Raw genomic sequence first — 26,493 nt, 5'->3', positions numbered from 1 at the left:
ATCCTTCAATCATCAAACCCCCTTTTTTAATAGGGATATTCGGACTAATAATCTTCTACTCTCAGTGGTGATTTATATTGCAAAACGACGTTAGGCGGATTTGCTAGTTTTTATAGCATTTACTTTTATTTGACGACGCGTAAACCAGATAATATTTTACACGGCTTGTTTAAAAACAAATCAAAGAGTTAACATATACTACCAGTCTGGAGACTCAAGTTAAACTAAGCGACCGTCATTTCTCAATGTTTCCTTAAATCTACTTATTTCCCGTCGATTAGCCTAATCGCAGAAACACGTCCTGTTCCGGCAAATATTTCCTCACACAAAACAGAGCATTATCATTTAAACATATTAACATAATAATTTGATACAAATTTATAATACCACTATTAATTTTACTTTTATTGTCATTAAGTGCTTTTACTCCAGTTCCAGAGCAGTTGAGGCCTAGTAACTTCAGCGTGCTACTCCCACGCCGAACCCGGCCGTGCACCAATTGACTTTTCTTTCTATGGGTGCAACACTCGTACGGTGAAGGAAAACATCGCGAAACACCGACATGCCGTCGATGTAGACAAGTCGACGTTATTATTCATGACTGTGCGGTGAGAAAAATCAAATGATCAGGAAACAGATACAGAAATCTAAAGCCCAAACCCTAAAAGGTTACAACGCCACTGGTTTTTATACTCGTTATTATACTTTTATATAGATTCTTTCCAGGACCATACCACCATGTTTTGGCAATTTCTGTACCGTAGATATGAATATATTTTAATTTCCGATGGATGTATATTGTAATCAAAAATTAAAGCTTATTGTTAGGTACAAATCATAATCATAAATCATAATCATGAATTTTGTCCAAAAAAAACAAAACAAATAGGGTGGGCCCTCAACCTCTAAGGGCTCTATTCCTACCGAATATACTAATTTCATTAAAATCCGAACCAACCAACCGATTCGGAGAAATTTGTTCATAAATTACATACATACGTCTTTACTTACGATGCGCGGAAAACACTACAAAGCGGTGTCATTAAAGCAAGATCACCGGCCCATATGTATATAAAAATATCAATAATTAGGTACAAATGGTTCTAACAAGTAGTATCGTTGGTAATATGAAGAGCTACTAAGGAATATGGTCAATAAAAAATTATAGTGTTATAACAACCTTAATAAAAGCATGACGGGTTCCTAACTGTTACTCGAGACTGTCTGTCTTATACGAGAATGAGCTCGTTACGACTGACTGCACGTAGCTCAACGATATTACCACAGCGAACACATCAAACAGTAAGCAAAACTTGTATTATAAATAAAGTTCATGTATCTAAGTTTAAAAGATTTCGAGGGATAGTGACTACGTTTGAATAACCAATACCAAAAATTATGTATTGCTTATCGCAATGTTATGTGATACCTCAGACGGGATCCATTTTTTTTATCAATTTATTTTTATAGAGATGTAGGTGCTCAGCAATCACATGTCTGATTTTCTTATTTGGGATATGCCCCTGTCCTTACAATGTTTTCCTTCGCCGTACGTCCGAGAATTAGATGCTCAAATAGGCAGAAAGTAGGATGCACAGCCAATCTCTTTACGACCTCGGGGATAAGCGACGTATGCTGAAGCCACTAGGCCAACACTGCCTTTAAGGAAAAAGATTTTATATAATCATTTAAAGTAATGTTGAGCTACTTAATTTTATTGTTCCACACAGGTTTTTCTATATACTGTGTGTGCTATTATTAAAGCACTGACATTTACACAGCTCTATGCCCACAAGGCTGGTGCTAATGACACTCCTTTCCAAAGAGGTAAACAATAGAAACGCGAATTTAGCTACTTACATTTTATCTAACCCGCTAATTTGACTTTACAAACATGTATGGCTTAATTAAATCCAATGGTAACAAAAGGCATATTAAAGGGAATAAACATTATAAGTGAATTAAATTCTGCTTCCTTTCACAAATTATTTTCATGTTTTTTTTATATGATACAACAACCGAGGCATACGAGCCTTTGGAACAGCTGTGCCAGCCCACGGAAACCCATCTCAGTGCGTCACCAACCATTAAGGGAAGAATATGTAATATGTTTCTCTAAGGTTGAAGGCCGTATCTGCCAGGTAGGAATCTAATGAATTGAAAATCATTATTGTTGTGTATTTTAATTTAGCCTCGGAAACTCGCAACAACAATACGCATCTCGTTTGATGGAGATGTACATAAATAGTACATAGTTTATTTTGAAAATTTGTCATATTAAACTTTAATTCTTATTATTTAAAAACAATTTTTAGAAATCAGAAAATATATTTAAAAAAACAGTGGCTACAACTACAACCTTTATTACCTCTGGGGCCCATTTATGTATCTGTTTCGTAACCATTTGTTTTTACATACTATACCAATGGATAAGTTACAGACTTAGCAACTACAATAAGGAAATGAGTCTCTTTCATTTACAACACCGTGAACCCCTTTATTTCTGAGATAAAATAGTGGTGACGTATGTAAACGGAAAAGGCTGTACCAGCAAGTTCGGCAAACTATTAAAAGAGTATTGTATTGTATGTCAACTTGGGAACCAACAAATTACCACAAAAAAACTGTAGAACCCAGACTGATATGCGTTTGGAGTTTTAATATATTTTATGATCATCTATTGTCCTATAAAAAATATGTATGCGTATATACGTGGGGATGTCCCACTCTGCCATACGGCGAAGGAGAATAAGGCCATACATCGTGTTACGAATAAATTAACTTTGACTTCATTTGTAACTTTAGATATCTATTTACAAACATTACATAGCATAGTTTTGATTGATAGAATTAACATAGTAAATTGATAGTAATTGTTGGAATAGCAAGTTGAAACTGTAATTAGTGTTCCTTGACAAAAATCACGCGAATGCGACACGAACGCCTTTAATACCTGTATTTTATCGTCCTTCGAATATACATTATTTATGCAGTTTTCAGTTACATAAAATTTTTATTCGCATTTATTGCAACTGAAATTCACTAAGAGGTTCCTGAAGAACGTTGTAGTCTACTCCCATATAAGCTGGTGGTTAGACTAAGTATAATTTTTATGTATACCGTAAATTATGTTAGTAAGAAATGATTATTTCAATTATGATTTCCTTTGCGGAATCGTTTCTAAACCATTTTTATGTTATGACCCACCAAAATGCAAAAAAGTTAACTAAAACAGACCCCGTCACTGTAAAATTATAATAGTAATATGTACATAGCTCGCTATTTTTGAAAAAAATTTTTTATTAATAATCAGTTTGAATTTATTATTATTCAACAGACTGCGAACCCCTGTTAAAACCAACTCGACACCCCGCTTGAGAATCGATGACATACAGGAGGTTAAGAGTATTTTCAAAAAAGCCTTCCCCATTTGAAAGCTTATCATAAATTCAAAGCATTCAGTAATCTCCACAGGAAAACGTGGCTTTTTCCTAACTATTTCATTGCTAGAATTGCGAAAAATAAATAAGGAAATAACTCTTGAATATATAGTTATTTTATATATTTTATAAAACATTAGGAATTATGAATCTCAACGAATAAGTCGTAATAAAAACTGTTAATTATTCACTAATGGAAATTTCATGAGTCGTTTGTTTTTAAAGGACAGCGGAAAAAATTAAATTAACGAACATTACGTTCATAAAATTCGTGACATTTCTTAAGTACTGAGGGTTCATGGGAAAATTTACGTTTTATAATTAAATAAAAAGACATGAAAATGAATAAGACTATTTCATTTTGTTTCTGTAAACATGACAAAGTTTAATGAAACTGAGTAGTCAGTATCGTCTTCAAACACAGTCATCTAATATATTATTAGTAAAACGTACATCTTTTAAGCTCCGTGCTTCTGACTTCAGGTGATCTCTCCCTGAGCTGGTATGTTAGAATTAAAAACAAGACAAACCGATGGCGCATTTAATTAATAATTACTCAAACGAATCGCTTCTCGCCTCTATGATTTAACTAGAGATGCTGTTGACCAATCACAATTAATCGAATCACGCCTTAGTTTATTTTATATTATTCACCACACCTCACCTCTCTGGCGCCCAGGGAACTTTTATAGAATTATAATTATTATTATATTACAAAACACATAGTTAATCTAACAAAGAATTAATTACTATGTTTTTCTCAGAAAACCTGGACAAAGACATTCATAACTGGAATTTCACAGAATGGTGACATTTTAGTGATTAATAAAGAAAATAACTAGATTATGTACAGCTGCTATTTTTATGCTGATTAGTTCGTATATATACGTTATACATAATAGTGTACACACATTTGTATGTCAAACAGTCGCAGCAAATTTAATCATTAAACCAATCCCTTGACATAAATATAATAAGTTTATCGCTTCTATGAATTTAAATTCCCTTTACTACAATAATATTAGCTATTCACTATGAAAATACATTTAATTTATTCAAAACATCTATTCAGTCGGCTAGAACAAAAGTGATTGATTACGGCAATAAAATAAATATTGAGAGAGAACAGATTGCGATCGGAAAATTGTGTTTGTCTTATCTCATTGTAGGGCTTTGTGAGGTCTTGGAAGATCTACATCTATAGAATGTTTATTTTGTAGGAGAAATATTTGCAATGATGTTGTTTTATTTTCTGTAATAAATTCATTAGGAAGACTGTAACGTAATAATACACCATTTTTCAATATACTTATAAATATTATTGTATTATTTTTGCTCAGGGCGCTACCCTAAAGTGAGTGTGTGACGTATGTTTGCATGTGTTTTACGCCACTAGTTAAGAAAATTAAATAATAATGAATTATTGATTTTTTTTAAATTTGGGATAGATGATCAAGTAAACTATTATAAAAAATAAAAGAGTCAAATTCTTCTGTATAACGTACTCAATTATATCTTTTCATTATAGCGTTAAAACAATTCAATAGAAAGAGATGTAAGAGTATAATAATTAAGAGTGCAATTAATAATTTTAATGAATTAGTTTATAGGTATTGTCCAAGAATGCGCCCTAGATTGAGATTAACTACCCTAGAAACTGCCGACTTTTTACAATTATTGTTTCACTGAATATTGAATCCAGGAACAATATGAGCCGTTTAAGCCACCTTAAACACCAACCTACTCAAGTTGTGTGTGGGTAAATACATTATGCTGTCATATGTACTTGAAGAAGTTTCTAATTTAAAATTAACGGCCGTTTATGGTCACTTGTAAGTTAATAAATAATGTATTAGGATTATATGTAGACGGCCAACCTTCCAGTAGAAAGAACTAAAAGAAGTAGACTCAAAGTGTAATAAAAGAGAAATGCAAGTTATTTCATCATATTTGGATAGGATTTGTGGAATGCGCGGAAAATCCCGTTTGTAGAACAAATAATTCTATTTTTAGTACTCAAAACGTCAAACATTGGTTTTAAAGGCTGAATATTAAATCAACGTTTATGACTTTTGCGTTCAAGCCCCTACGAAGTCCGCTTCGGATTGATTTCGCTATATTAAACTAAGGTTTCATGTAATATCTTCTGTATACAATATTATCTTACATAATAAATTACAGACGTAAATGTAACGTGTAGTATTGTGTTATACACCTATGCGTTAATGTAATATACACAGGCATGAAGTGAAAGTATAAAAATACCTAACTAAATGATGATAATTAGGTTGTATTTGAGATCCTATGCAATGAGACTATATATCCTCGTTAAACAAAAATTTATAACACGTAAACGTTAGTCAGATTTAAACGATTAATGTTTACCACGGTTGCTTTTAATTTAATTACAATAATTAATTGTTTAAAAAGTGATGAGCATAATATAATAGTTTTAGGTTACAAGCGCATTCTGCAATTGACGATTCAAACCTTGACGATTTACAAGAATGACGAGACTTTATTGCCAGTTCTCAACCATTCTACGCCCTTCGTTTGAGAACTGGCAGTAAATAGGAAAACGTTAATAAGAGTACATCAAGCTGCCCGGCAAAATAAAACCATATGAGAATTTCTAAACCACGCTTGATCACGATTCTTATCACTCAAAGAGGAGATTGTGTGGAATGTGTTTTAAACAGTCAATTAATTTCATATTAATATTAAATAAATTTTTTGTTTGGACATTGAGAAGACGACAACGTAGTATAATTTAATTGATAACATCTTTCTTTAAATTCAAATTTCTTTAAGTCATTCATTTAATTTTAGAATTGATAAATAAAATAGACGTTTACCAGTAAAACTATATTTACTAACCACTAAGAACATCCCCTATGTTTAAAAAACAGTTGTGAGGCACATTTAAGTATTAGAGAGTGAATATTAATAACCATTTGCAGTCTTGGTTAACAGAGCTGGAAACGGGTGGATTTTCAATACACAGATGTTCCAAATTCAGTAATGATTTAACTTCAAAACTGTTCAAATCATCAAAAAATAAACAAATTAGACCTGTTACATCTATTTCGAACAATCAATATCTGCCCGGATCTCTAGGTCTGCTGAATTATTCAGGTATTCACGATGGAAGAGTTGATTAACATGAGTATCTATTTAAAAAAAAATCTATAATGCTTGGTGAAATTCTGATTTGATACTTTATTGGTTACTTTGCACTAATTTATATTACGTTTATCGCAAAACTTTGTTTATTTCTTTTGAATCTAACATTATGAATTTCTCGTTCGGTTATTTATTTTATTTGCAATCAAAGTAATCAAAAACGCTACTAAGTATATAATTTACGTTTTATATTAATTATTATATACAGTGTATTTTAATGTGTCTTTATTTGATGCCACAAATGTTAAATAAAAACTGCAGTAAAAAAAACAAAAAAATAAATACATTTTTAGGTACAAGTTTCAGATACTTTAACACTTAAGAACTCCAAAATATTTATATCTCATTCTTTTTAGATATCTGTGTGCCCTTAGTTGGCAAAGGCCTCCTCCATCCACCATTCCTGTCTGCACTGTCCCACTCTCTGTCATGACCACCCGCGGTTTTATAACCTTCTAACTCGTCTTCATATTTTTCTTTGGGTATCAGTTAAGTACTTTCTTGCTCCACTTGCCAAATTAAGGTAGTAAAAGAAGATACCTGTGTTGAATATTTTTGTATTTATTCGGGCATTATGAACATACCGTAAACAATACTAATAAAATGCCTAAACTGTTTCCAGAAAACTGAGTAAGTCAGTTGGGGCGTAAAATTATCTGCGGTGGCTGTGGTTTTATAGTCCACACTAATTTGATTTAGTAACAACTGCGTTTTGGCTATGAGTAAAACCAGAATAAATAAGCCTAAATTAGTAAAATTTTAAGCTTACTTCTGTTTCTGGCAAATACAAATTAATTGTATAAATTTCGGTTAATTGGTAGTTCAGACTTGTGGTATATATATTTAAATATACACAGCAGTAGTAATCACATATTTTAGTGAATAATACATTTGTAATAAGAATCTGTTTTATGAAATATGATGTTATAAGTAAATAATATGACTTTGTAAATTCAGAATTACAGGAAGTTAAAGGTTGATATAGATTGCTATATCGTAAAATATTGCATATATTAAATTAAATTTCTTAAACTGATATTAATGCGATTTAAGTACATGACTCCATGATTTTGAATGCTTTACTGTCGGGGTCCGCAAAAGACCGCAGTTCCTATTCCTCCTTGGAGGAGTAATCAAACGTGAAGTCGCCCAACACAAATATATATGATGTACAATTAGTAAATTTCTTTAAAATTCCATAATTTAAACGACATTGTAATAACTTATTCCCTTTCTCTCTCTTCTTCCTTTTATACGTTATTTTTGTATTCGTCGATTAATGCGATTAATTATAACATACGTTATATTACAACATATATAAAAATTGAAGTAACTTGTCTAAGAATTAATAGTTATAAAAAAGCCGAATATTTGAAACGCACGCATGTTACATCGGAGACTTCATAGAAGGATCTCAAAAGCTGTGCTCCGACCCTCCACGGAAATCACTTCCTTTAGGCTTTGAATGACCTTTTTGAGGTCATGCAAGAACCGCTTTCCATAATATGATCAAGGGTTAAGACCACAGCTTTCCTGAAAATAGGCTGACGTATAAGGAACTAGTTAGCAAGCATTTTAACAACTCCCCTGTTTAAATTAAATTTAAATTTGATAAAAATTTACAAGATTTAATGTATTTAGGAATGTCAGTCTGCGGTTTTTAATGAAATGTCTACGGTTTGTAAAAATTACCAGTGATAGTGATTTATTAAATGAGTCAACAAGTTTTTCATAAAAGGGAAAGTACTTAAGCAAATCAAAAACTAACATGACCAAGTATCATCGACTTTATTATTAAGCTATATATTTTACATTAATAACCTACACAGAAGTTGCTTCGTACCTGCTTGCGTCAAATGCGCATTGATAAGAATCTTTTGAAAACTGCATTTTCTGCTTTTCATTTTACTGTTGCTCTGAGATTTTTCTACAACTTTCTACTTTACTATAATTTTGAAATTTAATAAAACATATCTGCGAAATATAATATCTGAATAAAAAAATTCACATAGTTTCGCTTTAAATTTCGTATTAATTATAATTAAACCATTTTAACATGAATGTAATAAGCAGAACACAGGTAGTGCCGTTCATTAGCACATCGCAAGTGCCGACTGTACTCCTAAGCATAGATAAGTCAAAGACATTAAAAATAACTTACCAATAAAACACTAAAATTCCAAATGGCACAAACACAAGTCACTTTAACCGTTAGGGTTGTCAAACTTACACTTCACGTCACAAATAGGGTATGTCACAAATAAATTCAACGGTCAGGGACAAGCGCACACTAGATGTAGGCAGCCGAGACTGGCTGGGGCGTCCCTACCGCGCGTGTCCTGATTCCCCGCCCCGCGCCGCTCACCTCACTACAAGCAAATAGAAATAAAGTATGCGCTGTAAGAACAGAAAGAAAAACGGATGCCGCCTGGATAAATTAGTTGAGCATTAACGTTTTAAAGAAACTTGTGATAGAAAAGTGTTTAATTAAAACATGCACTAATTATATACTCTTTGAATAAAAATACTTGGAGGTAATATTTTCCTGTTTTACAAAAAATTGTGTATACGTTCACAGCATTTATGTTTCAATTCAAGGCTATTTCAATACTCGTTCGAGTGTTACACTTACAAAAATATCAAAAGGTATACATACAGCCATACGCTCATTTAATTATGACTCATTAACTAAATATAGGGAATAAAATCAGAAGAAAATGAATTTTATGAATTTAAATTTTTTTAAGCATCTATTAGATCTTAATTTACGATTATTAGTTATTCCACGTTCTAAGAAAGAGTGTAAGAATATTTTGTCACTTTAATTTTGGTAAGTGACGCAAGATTAAAAATAACAAAACATTAAAAAGCAGTATGTTTACATAAATTTAACTTAAATTCTCTTAAAAACACTTAAAATCTATAGGGGAAAATAAGTTAAAGAAAACGTAGGTTAGAACAGTCTACGCCAGGCCCGCATTTTTCCTAAGCCTTTAAGAACATTCGCCCAATGTGCAAGTCAATTTCGCCAGCTTATTTCGGCTTGACCTACTACGCTAATAAGGATTACGGTGACTGGCAAACTTTTCTAATGTCCCTAATTGATTTATTGTATTTGTTTCATGAGGAATTCATGTTATTGGATTAGCTTGGTGACATTTTATATAAAAGATACGATTAGATACATTTATAACATGATTAATTACATTATTTATACTTAAAGTTAATCATACTGTAGAACTATAGACATATTGAATATAGTTCTACAGTATGATACACATGTTGAATCGGTGTCAGTTGTACTACGGGTGTAGCTACGGCGTAGCATTTTGTAGCAAATCGTTGCGTAGTCTAATTTGCGACAAAAACTTCTACGATCTTAAACAACATTACAGATATTTTAAAAAGTTTTAAAATAATTATATTTTTATGTTAAATAATTACATAAATAGAGGTTTAGGCATATGAGCAGATATTATGTCTGATTAGTTTAGTTTTTATGTAAGGTAATTCAAATTATATATTTCATAAATCATTATATATATAAATATTCTCAAAATTAAAACAATATATAATAATTCACTATTATATTTATTATTATAAGACACTAAAAGAAAATTAACAAAATTTAAAGCAATTTCAAAATCAAAATCTCGACTAGTGGTAAGGGATTAGGCCTAAACTCTTTAACCGCAAGCAAGTTTGCAAACTCCAATTAACAAATTTTAGCTTGTTATAAATCTCTTGCTTTTCTTGTCTCGATGAATAATAATTCTTGGCTTTGGGCGTAACGTTTTGGCTTATTTTGTTCGAGAAAGCCTCCCTTAATTTAATCTTTTTTATGGAGTGAACTGAGTGTTACACCTCTTCTTATTCTTAATATTACCCAAGTATATATTACAGTATATGCAAGAATATATGTTAAGCCCTACTGGACTCCTTAACAACTTCTTAACAACTCACACTACGGTGCGTTCTTGAACATGCCTGTCCTTAAATAATATTTACACATAATGTGACGTTCATAAGCGATTAGATATGATCATAGGCAATACTTTGTGAATCTATTAACGTATAGTAAATGGTAATGTCGTCTTTATGACTATTGTGGTCCGAGACCGTAGGTCGGCTTAATTACCGCTAGATACCTAGGTAAGATCGACAGAGTGGAGGAGGGCCTGCTGCAACTAAAAACCAGCTATTTTCAGGCCACCGCCTGGAACAACACAGGACTCGAAGCCCTGGAAGTTTCTCGTTTTAGAGGTCAAAACACTTTTTGTGTCGCACAAAACCAGCACAGTGAATGTGAGCGAGTGTTTATGACATTACTACTGGCCTTGCTTGAAAGGTCATGGCAAATGTAAATAATATTTTTACCAAAAATCTTGTATTAATGTTGGATCAAGAGCAGTGAAAGTAATTAACCAATTTAATGATTAAGTCAAATTTTATGACCTTAACGCGACAACAAAAAAGAGAAAGCTCAGCTGTACTCTGAATACAATAAATATAATTAAAATACAAACACTTCTCCGATAAAACTCATATACGACATAAAGACTTTATCGTCACAATTTATGAAGAATTTATTTTAGAACACGATAAAACTTTTTGGAAAATATTTAATCGCGAAGTCGACGCAATCTCTCTTTATAAATTACACCATGTAATTTTCTTTACCCTTGGGTGGCGTTAAAATCGATCCGTGAACGCATTTTTACAATAGCAAAACTAATCCAGTTACTAACTCGTAATAACTAGTAGTAAATTACAGTCTAGGGACAACTTATGTATAATAAGCAATTCTGTTTTATTTAAAGTTTATTCTGCTATTTATTTCACATATAATTCTGTATATTTGATTAGTAATAAATTAATACTGATATTAATTCTGATATTCAAAAACGATTTTGGCATTGAGTGTCGACCCCATCGCCCACGGGAATAATACGCGACAGAAGTTATTTCAACAGCACAATCAGTTATCCCCCTTCCTGATGGGAGTGCCATGCTGTTGCTTTCGGGCTTCAGCCAAATGGGCAGGCACGACCGGGTCAGTACCACTGTCTCACAGAAAACTGGCGTGAAGTGACACAGTTCATCTTGTTGTACTCGCGTTTCGTGCATCATCATTTTCTTCTGTGCCGACCGGTGGCAAGTCTTATCCCTGTGTAAATGTGGTGAAACGTTACTTTTTAAAGGACTAACTATATGTGATCTGTGATTACAATTTGTGTATTTTCAATAGTAGTAGTCTTATTTGCAATTTAGTTTTGTTGCTGGAAATCTATAAGATAACGTTCTTGCAAGATGGCCTCGCGTCGAAGGCGACAATGCTTTAATGCATGGGAGGAAGCGGCGATATCTCGTGATGCCAATACCAGCGAACATAAAAAGCATATAACTCAGCCTCCAGGCCCTTCAAACGAGAAATCGCTAAGGCAAAGTCAGAGCACATTACCGGATTTGGCGAGAGATTGTCTCAACTTCCTTCGGGGCCCTGAGCCTTCTGGTCTCTCGCCAAATCTGTACAAGGGAATTTTTGTCAGCCATCCATTCCACCAGTGCACAGGGAGGATGCGATTTATATGAATCAATTTATTGGTAATTTTGTATATTAGAATTGAGGTTTTGTAAACAAATACTCATAAATTTGGTATATCTGTGTAGTCAAATAGACTGAAAAACTAATCGTAATAGACTCTTCAATCATTTATTTTGCATAATTTGTATTTTATAACGATTGGTAGGCGCTGCAGTGCCCCATAGTTCGATTAAGTAGACTATATGTGGCTTTACCATAATATTATATATAATGAGTCGGGCTGACTTTGGGAAGCATCGCACACTGCCACGCAGCACTTGCAGTACTGATAAAGAAGATAGTTTAGACATAATATGTCAATATGTGGCTTCCAAGTAACGGACTATCCAATATAACAATCAATTCAACCCTAAGAATACATAAGTTTGCGGGTTTTTCACAAAAAATACCCTTTATCACTACTCCTCTTTTTGAAGACACTCTTCTTAAACATCGGAACACAGCCAGCATTGGTATACAGGGCGTTGACACACACAGAGAGCTATCTTGAAATGCAATAAGTCAAATAAAAACTATTAATAAACACGAAATAAATAAAAAATATTGAAATAAAATCTTTAAGAGAAGAAGTCTTACTTATTAACATATTTAAGCACTTTATTGAATCTTATAAGTAATAATGTAAATGTGGTGAAACGTTACTTTTTAAAGGACTAACTATATGTGATCTGTAATTACAATTTGTGTATTTTCAATAGTAGTAGTCTTATTTGCAATTTAGTTTTGTTGCTGGAAATCTATAAGACCCAAGACCAAGGTTAATCGCATTGATTTAAGAAAGCGCTTGGCAACTGGTACACGCAAGTTTACAATAAATTTAAAAAGTAGATAATACTAAAAAGTTAAAGAGTCAGCCTATATATAGCCTTAAATTACTAATAAAAATATTATAAAAGTGCTTTAGCAAAAGATGACAGAGTCGAAATCTTGTCAAAATACAATTTATTACGGAATAGATCGTTTGATTTACACTTTGTCGATTGTCATTCGAGAAAATCGTGTCGATTGAACGTTAATTAATTGCTCTTTATAAATCTCATTTCGACGCTCTATTTCTTTGATAGAGGGTCCTGGAAATCTCGTGAATCTAAATTATCGAGTGAAAGACTAATTTAAATTCATAAACTACTTTTCATTTAGAATTTTATTAGATGTCGAAATAGAACAAAATACATGTATGAGTTGATGAATTTGCCATGGTCAAATATATTTTGAATTATAACTTATTATTATAATAACTTACTATATAATTACTTATAATTTCAACCACTAAATGCGTCAATGCGCCAGGCCAACACTGCTTACCAAATAAAAAAAAAATTGTAAACAGTCAAGATGACGTCATTTAATGTGATATTTTTGTTATTGACCAGAAAAGTCCGGATTTTTTGTATGCATTCTGCAATAATATAATGAACAATACAAAAACAAATACCCGGAAATATGGGAAACACTAAAGCGATCACAGACCACAAAAAGTTCAATTACGTTTGTAACAGATTATTAAATATTGAACGCATTACATAAAAAAACAAACTAAAGCTTGTATGTGCTCTCTGTTTTTTACACGCGCGTATAAAATAGTTGGAATAATAACGTAACAAGCGAAAAAATGGTCCGAAACGATATAAATGTACGCAACCGGGCCTCGCTATAATCGTTACGTTCTACGATCGGGAGTAGATAACTCGCTTGATTGAATTTAATTGATTATTCAATACTCAATTGTTACGCTTTCTTTGTAGTCGACAAGTTTGAAGGATTTTTCACTTCACAATTTTAAACAAAGAACTGTAAAGGCTTCTGGAATTTGAAACAACATTGACGTGCCCTTCATTGCATTTGGATTTCTTTGATCACCTGTACCTGTAAATCTGAATTATCATAAATGGAGAATACTATTGTCACTCATTAATTATCTCTTATCCAATAAAATATGTCGCAATTGATTTATAGAACTATGTAAGCATAGTACAATCTTTGAAAGTAATTAAAATTTAAACACTCGTCAGTTTGAAAAAACTATTAAGTTTAAAAACATATTTATATGACTTTCTTGTTTTGTTATTGATCGTTTGATATAGAATCATTATAAAGCTATTTCTTTAAAGATAAAGCATTTTAAATTATATGTGATCTGAAGCATGTGTATGACACACAATTCCTCAATATCAAGCTAGTACAGCCTATAAGCGTAATATAGGAATGACTACAAGGTACAAGAAAGCGTAAATACTACAAAAAGCTAGCTTTTACTTCAAAAAATCTATGGATGGGGAAAACACATTTATGTACGTCTATGAATCGGCATTACTGTGTATTTTTTAATCTCTTTCATATTTCATAATAACATTGAAAAAGTAAAAAATATAGAAAATATTGTTATTTGATATTAATCAATATATATATATTTTTTATTTCATAATTGTCAAAAATATAATACTGACTATACAAAGGGGTAATTGTCAAACCATTACAACATAATGTAAACACACGACCAAATATCTATAAAAATTCTGTACAAAACTGCAATTCTAGACAAAATATATATTACGATGATTTTAAACAGTGATCAAATAGAATTTATTTTTTTACTAAAAATCGCTTCTCTTTTTACGTGGAACTGTCACTGTTATATAACTGCTTCCAACCTACAAGCAAGACGTAATAATATCGCTGGTGTACAAGCTAGCGGAAATTAACAGCTTTTAGCAAGCTGAAGCCAACGGGGTGAGGGGAGACACAATTTATCACCAAATATGAACAATTGGTACTGCACGTTCAATTACTTCGACTGTCTGTAGATACAAATTCACTGCACCTGCCTTAGGGTCATATTACGGTGATGACATTTGAAAGAATTGAAAACAAAGAATTGAATAATTAAAACGTCTATCAAACATACATATTGTATAATATAATAATAATAAATTTTCTTTCTATAGATTAACATATTAATATATTAGGTACATTACAAACGGCATGAATCTGCTGTGCATTATTCTATGCCTTTATTTCCCAAAGGAGTACAATAATTAGACCACTCTCATAATAATAACCATACGCACTCGTCGGTATTTGGTGCATTTGAGATTTACAACATATTAAAAATTAAATTATTCAGTTCAAACCAAGACAAAGCTTTTATGTAAGCCTCACTCTATAGATAATATAATTGTTTAGTTACAAAATAATTATTAGTTTATTTATAAGTAGGCACACTTTTTACGCATAAGAGCAAGTTCTTTCCAACTCAGCCTCAGGGAGAATCTAGTTAATATTCACACAGAAAATTGTATGCTCACAATTTACATAACATTTTTAAACTAGTTCATTTAAATGAGAAGTTTATCGATGTACAAGCGAGTACTAATGCAACATTCATGTAATCCGTGACTAGGCAATTTAGATCTGGCTATGTACATCGTTTTAATATTGATAAATTGAGCTCTAACTGAATTTTCCTGTTTTATTCAAAGTATTTTGAAAAGTGCCAGTGTTAAAGCGTTTGATAGTCTACTCTAAAATCATGCATTTAAACTCTGGCAGAACGTGAAGGCTACGATGTCATTTCTTTATACGATATCTTTAAATCAGTTGTCACATTCCATTGGGTCATTGAATATTTTAAGTATAGGTATAATACTTTGGTATACACAAAACAGCAGTGTTGGCCTAGTGGCTTCAGAGTGCGACTCTCATCACTGCGTTCGTAGGTTCGATCCCCGGCTGTGCACCAATGGATTTTCTTTCTATGTGCGCATTAAACATTAACTCGAACGGTGAAGGAAAACATCGTGAGGAAACCGGCTTGCCTTAGACCCAAAAAGTCGACGGCGTGCGTCAGGCACAGAAGGCTTATCACGTACTTGCCTATTCGATTAACAAATGATCATGAAACAGATACAGAAATCTGAGGCCCAGACTTAAAAAAGGTTGTAGCGCCATTGATTTTTTTTATATACACAACACAGACATATGTATTAAGATAGCACTAGCGGTCAAGGTTAGGTAGTTAGGGTTAGTTTATTAACACATCAATCACCTCTTTGTCAAACGAAATGGAAGGAGTGAAGAAAGATTAAAATAAAGGAAATTCAAAATGGCGTAATGCACTTTTGCTAACTTTCGAAACCTCCCTACAAACATTCCGTTCGTCAATGCATTTCAAATTCAGAATAATCATAAAGTTCGTTCAATTTATGATTCAAATGAACGTGGATGAAAGTTTTCATCTAAATTAGATTAAATTAGATTCTCCCATAAAACGCGTCTAGTTTATATGATAGTTTCTTATTTGAGAAAATATTATAGTTGGACTGAGAGTTTGACTCGTAAGATACTCTAAAAATTGATTTATTGTTCCAACTTATTTATCTTCTTAGTGGTTGTGACTTATAAATGTATTGTCCTTCTGTAGTTGTTTTTTTTAACTTGCCATGAATCATCGTTTTACATTCCACATACTTCTATCTTTTTAACATATCATTATTTCATTTGAGTCCTTTAATTACTAAAAGTTTAGTTGCCTAATTTGACAGACACAAAAAAATTTTTTTTCATTTTTTAAGTGGTACAATGTCATCAAAGGAAAACAAAAAAATATGCAAAATATTATCAAAGTGAGTGCTCAATTCATTTTAAACTTTAAAGATGCAACTACAACAGCTGTAGGTCTTTTAAAAATATCACGTAATAATTCAATAGCCTCTAACATGTTGTGTTCAAAGGAAGCTCTATCTAAGCCTGTTTGTAAAAGAATTCACTTTTCTTTGACGACGGTTTGTCTCATCAATTTTAAGAGGGCCTTTGTATGCGGCAGTTCGCTAAGTACATTATGTAAATGTTACACTGAAGGCTGTACCGGACGAGCCGACCCAACACACCCATATTATTAGCTGGAAAACCCAGTAAAATGCCATTCTTAAGAGAAAAATTTTGTATAACACTGTATCGGAAACGAGAGACATAAAAATATTTATAGATTTTAAAAATGTTTGGGATTCAATATAGTGGATTAATAATCTTTTTCATGTTGAGGACAATTAAAACGAGTAAAACTCTAACAACTTTACATTGATATTTTTTATTTAAGCTGTTGGCTTCCTAAATAAATAAATATAGACTTTACTTTTTTCATAAATGTACCCTCCAAAATTAAGATATTTTTTATACCAATCAGAAGTTTCTAGTCTATTCAAGTGATCCGCTTTCAATAAACGTATTCGTCTCAAAAACTTATTGAATCGTTCGTTTTAATTCGCAAGTTTCAAGTAAATAAATCCATTAAAAAGTTACATAAGGCTTATAGTATGTAATTGAACTCGAATGTTAATTTATTACTGTTAAATGAAAGTTATTAATCTATAAAACTTTTTACCAATATTTATTTTTATAAAGAAAACAATATGGTTTTCTCTTAGTGTCCGAAATATTTTCAATAATACATCGGGGTAAATAACATTTTCTATCGTAGTCAAAGAACTTGCTAGGGCAGGTTTAATTTAGTGGGTCTTTGCTCGTCTGAGTCGGAGCCAGGATTAAAACTCCTGTGAACATGACTTGCCGTTATGAATTTTACATCCCTGCTAGTAATACTATCCTAGTAACTTCTTCTTCTACCGTCTTTTTTAATATACCGTTAACCATTTTAAGGATACTTAAATTGAACATCGCAATGCAGAGTAAAAATTTGCTTTATGAAGTCTTGTAGGTCTTATATATTGCTATGATGTGACGCCAATAACAAAATATTTTCTACAAAATAGATAGTTGTTAAATTTCGTTCAAAATGTTATTTACTTTTAAATTTCGGTCTATTTTTTTATCTTTTGTATAGTTTTAAAAAGTCAGAAATTAAATAACTCAGTTTATGAGTCGGTTATGTAGGAATACAATACAATAAGGTAGGAAGTTTATATTAAATAAGCGTTGGCAAATACGAATAGATTAGTATTACTGTTACTACTTATTTGCAAGGAATTGTTATTGAATAACATTAACTTACATAACATACATGCGCAGAAGCACTACCGTTATAATTTTGCTCTGTTAATCCTGCAAAACCGTAGAATTTTGTTCTTATTCTGCATAAGAAGTCCTGCGGTTTCTTTTTCGCAGAACTATATCGTATACATTTCATTTTGTAATTCATGCTTGCCATCCAGAATATAAGGGTAAAATTCAATTTATTCTTTCACAAGGCAGTCTACAAAGTTATGCACAGGGCGACAACATAAGTTCCGAATCGCGGAAGCTTCCACAGTAAGTCGTTTTAAATTAAAATCCAGTCTTTCATCCCCATGCTTGGAGTTAGCTTTGAAAACTTTCTATTTCAAAGAAAGAATTCTTTATACACCGGAACTCATATTAAAGAATATACGGCTAGCTGTAAGGAACTCTCATTTATATTATGTACTATGTAATTTAATAAGCATTTTCTGTTACTCACTATGCCAGCACCGTTATCCTCGTGATGTAGCGAGCGAGGTTCTACGAATACAGTTTTTCTATTTCTATGCATAACACTTATTCGTAAGATGAAATCACTGAGTAGAACAGCCGATAAAACATTGCCCAATGCGTCATGGAGTTCAATTTATTAAAAATTATATAATGCGAGTATAGTCATTGTTATAAACATATGTACATCTGATTCCTTTCCATAATACGTATCCATATTTGTGATCTGTTTATGAAAATTTATTTTATTTTCTTAAGTTAGTACGTTAAATAATTTGTATCATTTATTTATCTAATTTAAAATTATGCAGAATAGAATACAACGCTCTTAGATTTTTATGATAACCAAACTATCGATTCAACCAAAGCGAGAATATAGGATGAGGGGCATTTGATGTTAAGTGAACACTAACACTACCAGAAGGCTCGCATTGCCGGCCGTTTAAGAATTGGTACGCTCTTATGTTGAAGGACCCTGGTCCAATTGGTTCGAATTCAGCTTGTTCCATAAAGTGTAATTGTGCGGCCAAAAGTGCCTTATAACGCTGTATTGTGGAACGACCAAGGTCGAAGTGATATGGGTGGATTTCCATATTCAGCTCCGAGTGTTAATCCTACAGAATTACTGCTAACAAAAAAAGACATGGATATGATATAGTATCCCGAGATCAGGTTCAAAATGGATAACTACCAGCGCAATGAGCAGTTATTAAGAGGAAAGAACCTGTTTCTACTTCACTTCAATTTCACTTCGATAAATACCAATTTTATATTTAAGATCTGAAGTGAATGATGCAGTTTAACAGCAAATTTTACGAGTACGGAATAATACAAAGCGTAATAACGTGTCTATAGACATTACAACAAAATCTCCACTGATACTATCAACTGTTAGCCCAAGCAGCAACGTAAGTAAACAATTAGCCGATAGCTAGACTAATATTGTGTGGTTGAAACAACTACTAACCTGCATCGATGCTTAATAAGTAATATCTGAATTATAAATGTTAAGTCACAATTTTGGAGTTATTTAGAATAGTAAAATGTTTTGTACACTCGGTTGAATAACGATTGTTATGGTTGCGAAATAAAGTTCAAAAATTGACAATTAAATCTTCCAAAATGGGTTTGGCAGTATTCAGGTAGTAATAATGATTTTAGTTACAATTTCGCCGAAGCAAAAGAAATATTTATACAAATTTACTGCGCTGCACTATGGAAAATGGTAGAACAACGGCATACCAAAAATCACATGCAAACATGCTGAATCTTTAAGATTTATTGAACCACATTGCAGCCAGGATTTTGGCTATAAATTCGGTGGAAGTTCGGTAAGAATGGATTGACCCTTATAGTTTTATACAGTAAATGATATGATGTGATGGCTGGTCAAAGACAGTATAAACAAAAACTTCCACAGGAGTCTGAAATTGTTACTCGAGCTCAACGTGGTAACGGGCGATATTGTCTGGCAAATTCCAGTGCCTTTGTCATCATTTTTGTCTGCCTATATCAGCAGAACTTTGCAAGAAACTCTTCAAAAAATTAACCCGTTGTCGATGAAATAAAGAGTAAAATAAAGTGAAGAATCATTAAGCATTTTACTCTGATTCCTATTGGTCAACTTTCAGGAGATGCGCAAAAATCTCGTAATAAGGACAATAGAAAATTTCGCCTACATCATGCCAGGACGTGCTCTCGATCGGCTACAAATGGAGATGTATTTCATACTCTTTACTATAGATCCATATTTGTTTTACTCTAATAAAAGTAAAGCATCTGAGCTTAATTTGAAGCCCTATTTACCCTATGCGTAATCGTGTGTTATATTTATACAAATAAAAGAAGTTATGGATTTTTGATATAACATAGACCTGTGCGTCCAATCCAAACTGTCCACTGTATACGCCGTTAACTTTATGGTTTTAAAAGATAAAAATCACACCCTGCAGAAAATAATACACTCGTAAATTCCGCTATGACAAATGAAATATTTATTCTTCAGGACTGTATTTATATTTACTAGAAATTAAATAATTTATTCACTAATATTGACATAAATATAAACTGCTACACATAATAAAACAATTTATTAAACATCATAACCGCCTTAGTTCAAATTACCAATTCTTGAATCTATTCTTGTAGAGAATAGTACGATAATGTCGTGAAACAAATGTTTACATTGAATGTCTGATGTTTTGTAATTAGTTAGCTGTTTACTTTGGCTCGAGAAACAACCTGAAAATTAACTTCACAGCTGCGAATCTAATTTATAATGATATTTATTACATTTTATGCAAGTTTTCGTTCATGAAAAATAACAAATTTTACTAATAACTGCATCCGCGCTTTTTACGTATTATATTATGTTCTTAAATTTTTTGTTTTGTCCGACGGTAAAATTGCACATGCACAAAGTAGGGCAAAAGGCTAATAGGTAAAAAACTACTTCAGTTAGGTATAGCTTTTTTTAAAGACATTTTAATTAAAATGTTTATATTATATTGTATTGTACATTTTGGAATTTAACTCTGGACTCAAGATATTAACGACTGTGGCCATAACATCGTAACGGTGTCATAAAAATTATGGACATATTTTGAAACATATCGCCATGTGACAAATCGTGACGATAAATCTCCAAACAGCCCAGCCGTATAAATTTAGGAATATGCAAAAACAAATTCCGTGACGCAGAAAACATTAATCGATTCGAGTGCTATAGTTTTATCTTGTTCTGATTTTTCTAAGGCCTATGTTTACTTTTAATGTTTTAAACGAATACCAAATATAAAAACAACGTAATCATGATAACGATAAGTAACATGCATATCACCTCACTGCCCACTGAAGTATTTACGAACCAATTCGACTTAGAGTCCTTGAAGAAAAGAGCGAACCAATTCTCGAAAGGCAACGAGCAAGCCTTCTGGCATTGTCCATGTTCATCCATGTCCAGTCCATGGGCGGTGGTATCACTTAACATCAGGTGTGCCTCCTGCCCGTTTGCCTCCTATTACAAAAAAAAAACGAATTCGGTACCATATTTAGTCAACAATTATAAAGCTATCTGTAATCAAACGAGAACAAAATAAGATATCATCTAATATTATTTAATAGATACACATAAACTACAGTACTCAAATGTACAATCAAAGTAATATATAGTCAACGTCGTTGATCAAAACGAAAAGATTGACTATTTTTTGACATTGGTTTCCGGCATAGGCAAACAGTCAGGCTTAGACGTACTTACTCTGCTACATGTTTTACTTAATAAATTTTCCTCTTATTAAAAATGAGACTAAATAACTATCTTTCTGACTTATCAAACCCAGATTTTGTTCCACGATAACTATTTCAAGCAAGGTTGCATGAAAAGTTTAAAAATCCCAGTGAAAATTAAAGTTATCACTTCGAATCAATGTAACGTTGAACTTTTCTATTAACGTAGACTTAAGCCAGTTTAGTATCTAGATAACTGGACAAAGTTGAAATTATATCCGAAGCTTATACCGGATAAAACTCAATTTTTCCCACTCAAAACCTGTCACCGTTACTTTGTTAGGGTAAAAATAATTTAAAAGCATAAGTTCCAAACGTAGATTTTTATCACGTGAATTTAATACGAAGAAAATATATGTTTTATGAATTCGAACAGAACTTAGTTCTTTCTATTCTTCAAAATTGGCAAATAATATGTATTTATACTTTACACTAAAAAAAACATTTTTCATCAAGAATAAATACAGGATCTAGTGAACGTATGGAATAAACAATGTGCTCAGTGGACAGGACCGATATAGATGGGTCTGTGTCACCTCTCCAGAGGGTTTCTAAGACACTTTTTGCCTTAAACCCCCACCAGTACTTAGAGACTATCGAGGTATTGATATACCTCTGTCTCCCAAAAAGACTTCTTTGGAGGACTTCTTTTCTATAAATCTCAAACTCACTTAACTGTGTTTGGGCGTTTACGTTCTTCAGCCTTTTAATTTATTAAACAATATTTTAAATTTAGCTTTACTGTATGTTACTAGTATGTTATCAAAAGCCTCAAATAGCTCTATAAATGTCAAATAATTTAGTAACTTCCATTCATAAGAGCATAATTTAAAGTTATTAAATAAAGCACATACAATTATAAAATACAATAGTTCAAAGTTGAGAACGCTTGAACTTGGCAAAATACCTTTTCAGTTAAACGCAGTCATTTACGGGAGCGTTCCAACAATTTGGGCTGATGCTGTTTTAGCAAAGTTCCTCACTCAGCCCTACTTTTGATATTAAAGAAAATAGCTTCAATTTACTCTTAGTCTTTATCAAGCGACTTTTTGAAACTCGCTAAGTAACGCATTTGGGAAGATTTAAAATGATATCTTCTTTGGTTAGGTTGAATTATAAACCTCATAGAATATGTCAGTTACATCGGTCAAGTTTATTAATAATTAAAATCCTTGAGCAATGATATAGTTGGATAGGATCTTAGTCAAGACACTTTGTCTTTGCCAGGATAAAAATAAATCTTTATATAAAAGTATAACTTAATTATGTTCTCAGAAATCAGAATATCCCGTCTAAGGGAAATAATAAAGGAGTCCAAATAAGCAACAGAATGCAACGCGAAACATAAATAGATTATAGCAAAACAAAGAAAACGTAACACTTCAAATGCCGCATTCGTATGGGAGAGAAATTAAGAATATTTGAAAGAAATTGACGTGATTTTTTGGTTTATCTGATTTTCTGGCGATTAAATTAAACCTTTTGTTCACGTTACGCCTTGTTTCCTTCCCTTTGTTTTTATTTTGACAAAAGACGCACCTTTCAAAAGGAAATCTAGTAACCGTGTTATGTAAATTAGAAACAGAACAGACCTCTACATTGCGATGCGCTGTGGTATGAAATGGTTAAAACGAGGATGACTTACTATTCTTTCACTGCAAATAAATAAAAAGATATCACATTAGTTTTACTAAAGTCGCTGACTTTGTTCTACCAATATAAGATAACGTATATTACGTACTCCTATTTGGGAATATTAAATATCATTATTAATTCAGCCAGTGTTATTTCAAAACTTCAAATTATTTAATATTGACAAGCTTGGTTTTGAGATACATTAAATTTCTTATTACTAACGACAATTAGTTATATTGTATATACGAGTACTTGAAGATAGTATATACCAGTATCATACCCCAACACCTTTCATGTGTGCATAACAAAGTATTCGGTTTTATTGCTGTAATATACGCGAGCACTCAATTCACTTCAGCGCCGAGGCCTTAATGAAATTTTTCTGATTACCCGCTGCCTATTTGCGATTCTACACATTACTGTTTTCATTAAAACTTAGATGAATTCTGAAAATTATTTTCTGACACTTCAACGCTATGTTAACAAGGTATTATCTACTTAATCCTACTGCGAAATTATGTAAAATTATTATAGTTAACAAACTTGACGACATGATCAAAAAACACGATGACGGTAAACGAATTATAGAAACGTCCACCAAATACAAGTTCCCGCATAATGTGGATATTTGTAATTTTAATATTCATAAAATTACTTCAGTAAAGGAATTATTATAGAGACAGCAAAAACAGAACGTTCATATGACTACGTGAAAATATATTTTAATTATTTACAAAAATGTATCTTTATATAACAAATACCTCAACATTTTCGTAAGCAAACAAAATTGTTCTAGGACTATATAAAATTCACCATTTAGCATAACGAGCCCAACTAAAGCACTGTTCGCGCAAGTTTTTCTTTTACTTCATCCCTCCTAGTGCGAGTTGTTACCTATTGAGATCGCGTTTATCGAGAACCTTTTATATCAAAAAAATAATCAGCAGATTACAATCTATATAGAAGTAACCATCACAGCAAACTACAGCAGTTCTTTATGTAGATTCAGCAATTACTAATCTCCATTGACTCTTGTGGTCTACACGGGAGATGCTTTAACGCACAACTGTAAACCTAAAACATGCACTCTTTATTTTATAGCTATATTAGGGCAACAATAATGTGATGATAAGATGTGTTCAGTATGACAATAGTATACCCAGGTGTGACATTTTACTCCGTACTCCTTTGAGGAGCAGACATTTCATTATTTGGATTTGATTTTAAAATTACGCTAATTTCACTATTGATATTTATCGCTTGTGGGTATGTATTTTCCGCTCCACTGCAATCACTACAGAAGAATAAACTAAAGGAAAATATACTATGATACTTAAAACGTTATATCGTTCGATAAATCCGGCTAGACTATCACTAGGCGCTCAGTCTACAAGTACAAACTAACAATTCATTTCGATCACGTATACCAATGAAACGTTTTCTATTTGATGTTTTGTGAACGAAACTTGAAAGTTTGTCCCTTGTATCGGCATTACCTTAATAATACAAAGATGCTAGTTAACTTTTTGTACAGAAATTTATTACATTTGATATCGAGTTTTATATAATAATTTTAGTACAATACATACCAATAGGCGGTTTGATAGAAGACACAACTTCAGAAGCTTTTTATTTCGAATAACTTTATTAAAATAAAGAGTGGTAAAAAATTTATATAGTCCCAATATTACTTGTTTAAGTCTCTAGCTTGGAACCTTGGGAAAGTATTCGATTATTTTTAGGTAGGTAGTTCTGATGAACTTTATACCTCTTAATTTTGCTGTAAGAAACATGATTTTTATTCTAAGTTTTTGCTATATTTTTTTTATAGAACAGTGGGCAAACGGTGATACCGCCGCCCATTGACACTCTCAATGCCAGAGGGCTCGCGAATGCGTAAAATGTTATTCTATAATAGTAATCATTTATTATTAATTTATTTTAAAACTCAGCTGCAGGTATTAGTCCGAACAACTCATCTGAACATTATCAATAAAAAAAATTAACAAATGAAACACACTTCTCATTTTGATCGCTTACAAAATATTAAAAATACAAGGCAAACAAAGTGCCTTCTCTCATAACATCTTTTGTGAGAAATTCTTTTGCATACAAATGAAATAAATAGCCCTCTCATTCACTTGCCTATGAATAAGAATTCTACTTCTAAGAAAACATAACATTCAAAGTGGGTCAATACAACATTAAATTATAATTTAGTTTGTATAATTTTAATGGCTTCCTTGTGCTGCTCATATGAAATAATTATTAACTTTTAATTAAAGCACTCGTACATAATTGTTGTTGTTTTTAGGGGGTCATAAAGGTAGCGCAGCGCATTTTGACGTACTCCCTACGTTACCAGCCTTTGAGGAAGGAGTATGATCTTTTGGAGATGGTATCTTTCATGGAAAACCTCCACCGGGAGTCTATAGCATTAGCAAAAGAAAACGCCTTGTGAAGCGGACCATGAAAAACTTACGGCCATCGAAGTGATGCGGGTGAAATCTGGAGATAATACGGCTCGCATGTTGGCGAAACGAGGCAGGAGGGATCAACCAAAACAACAATAACAACCAAGTAAGAATGTAAAAAGAAATAAAAGACAAAATGACAGCTCTGGAGATACTCTATACACCAACTGCGCAGATATTCCTCGGGCATCAGATCAGAATAGGAATCGTCGACGTCGTTTTTAAGCGACTATGTTCCTTGGTGTTGCGTAGAGATGTAGGGTCTTTATGTATCGTCTACCGCATTTACCTCGGAGAGTATTCATAAGAGTTATTGATGAATACCTACAGCTGGGTTTCAAATCGGATGTTGAGGCAAAATTCCTCCCGTATCACCATCACCACAATTGAGCGTTTTATTATGGCA

The 26,493-nt window shown here is 32.3% G+C and overlaps 1 protein-coding gene across 3 annotated transcripts in view; it reads right to left on the bottom strand.

Moving 5' to 3' along the window:
- Positions 1 to 8,913, bottom strand: part of LOC123711391 — a 69,667-nt gene extending 60,754 nt beyond the window's left edge. For all 3 annotated transcript variants that reach the window (XM_045663960.1, XM_045663961.1, XM_045663962.1), the window contains exon 1: positions 8,785 to 8,913. The gene's annotated coding sequence lies outside the window, so the exon portion shown is untranslated. The remainder of the gene's footprint in view (positions 1 to 8,784) is intronic.
- Between the last annotated feature and the right edge of the window lie 17,580 nt (positions 8,914 to 26,493).

This window comes from Pieris brassicae, chromosome 6 (assembly GCF_905147105.1).
Source record: "Pieris brassicae chromosome 6, ilPieBrab1.1, whole genome shotgun sequence".
Taxonomy (NCBI): Eukaryota; Metazoa; Arthropoda; class Insecta; order Lepidoptera; family Pieridae; genus Pieris; species Pieris brassicae.
Note: the sequence above shows the minus strand (reverse complement) of the source record. Positions and strands in the feature narration are given on the sequence as shown.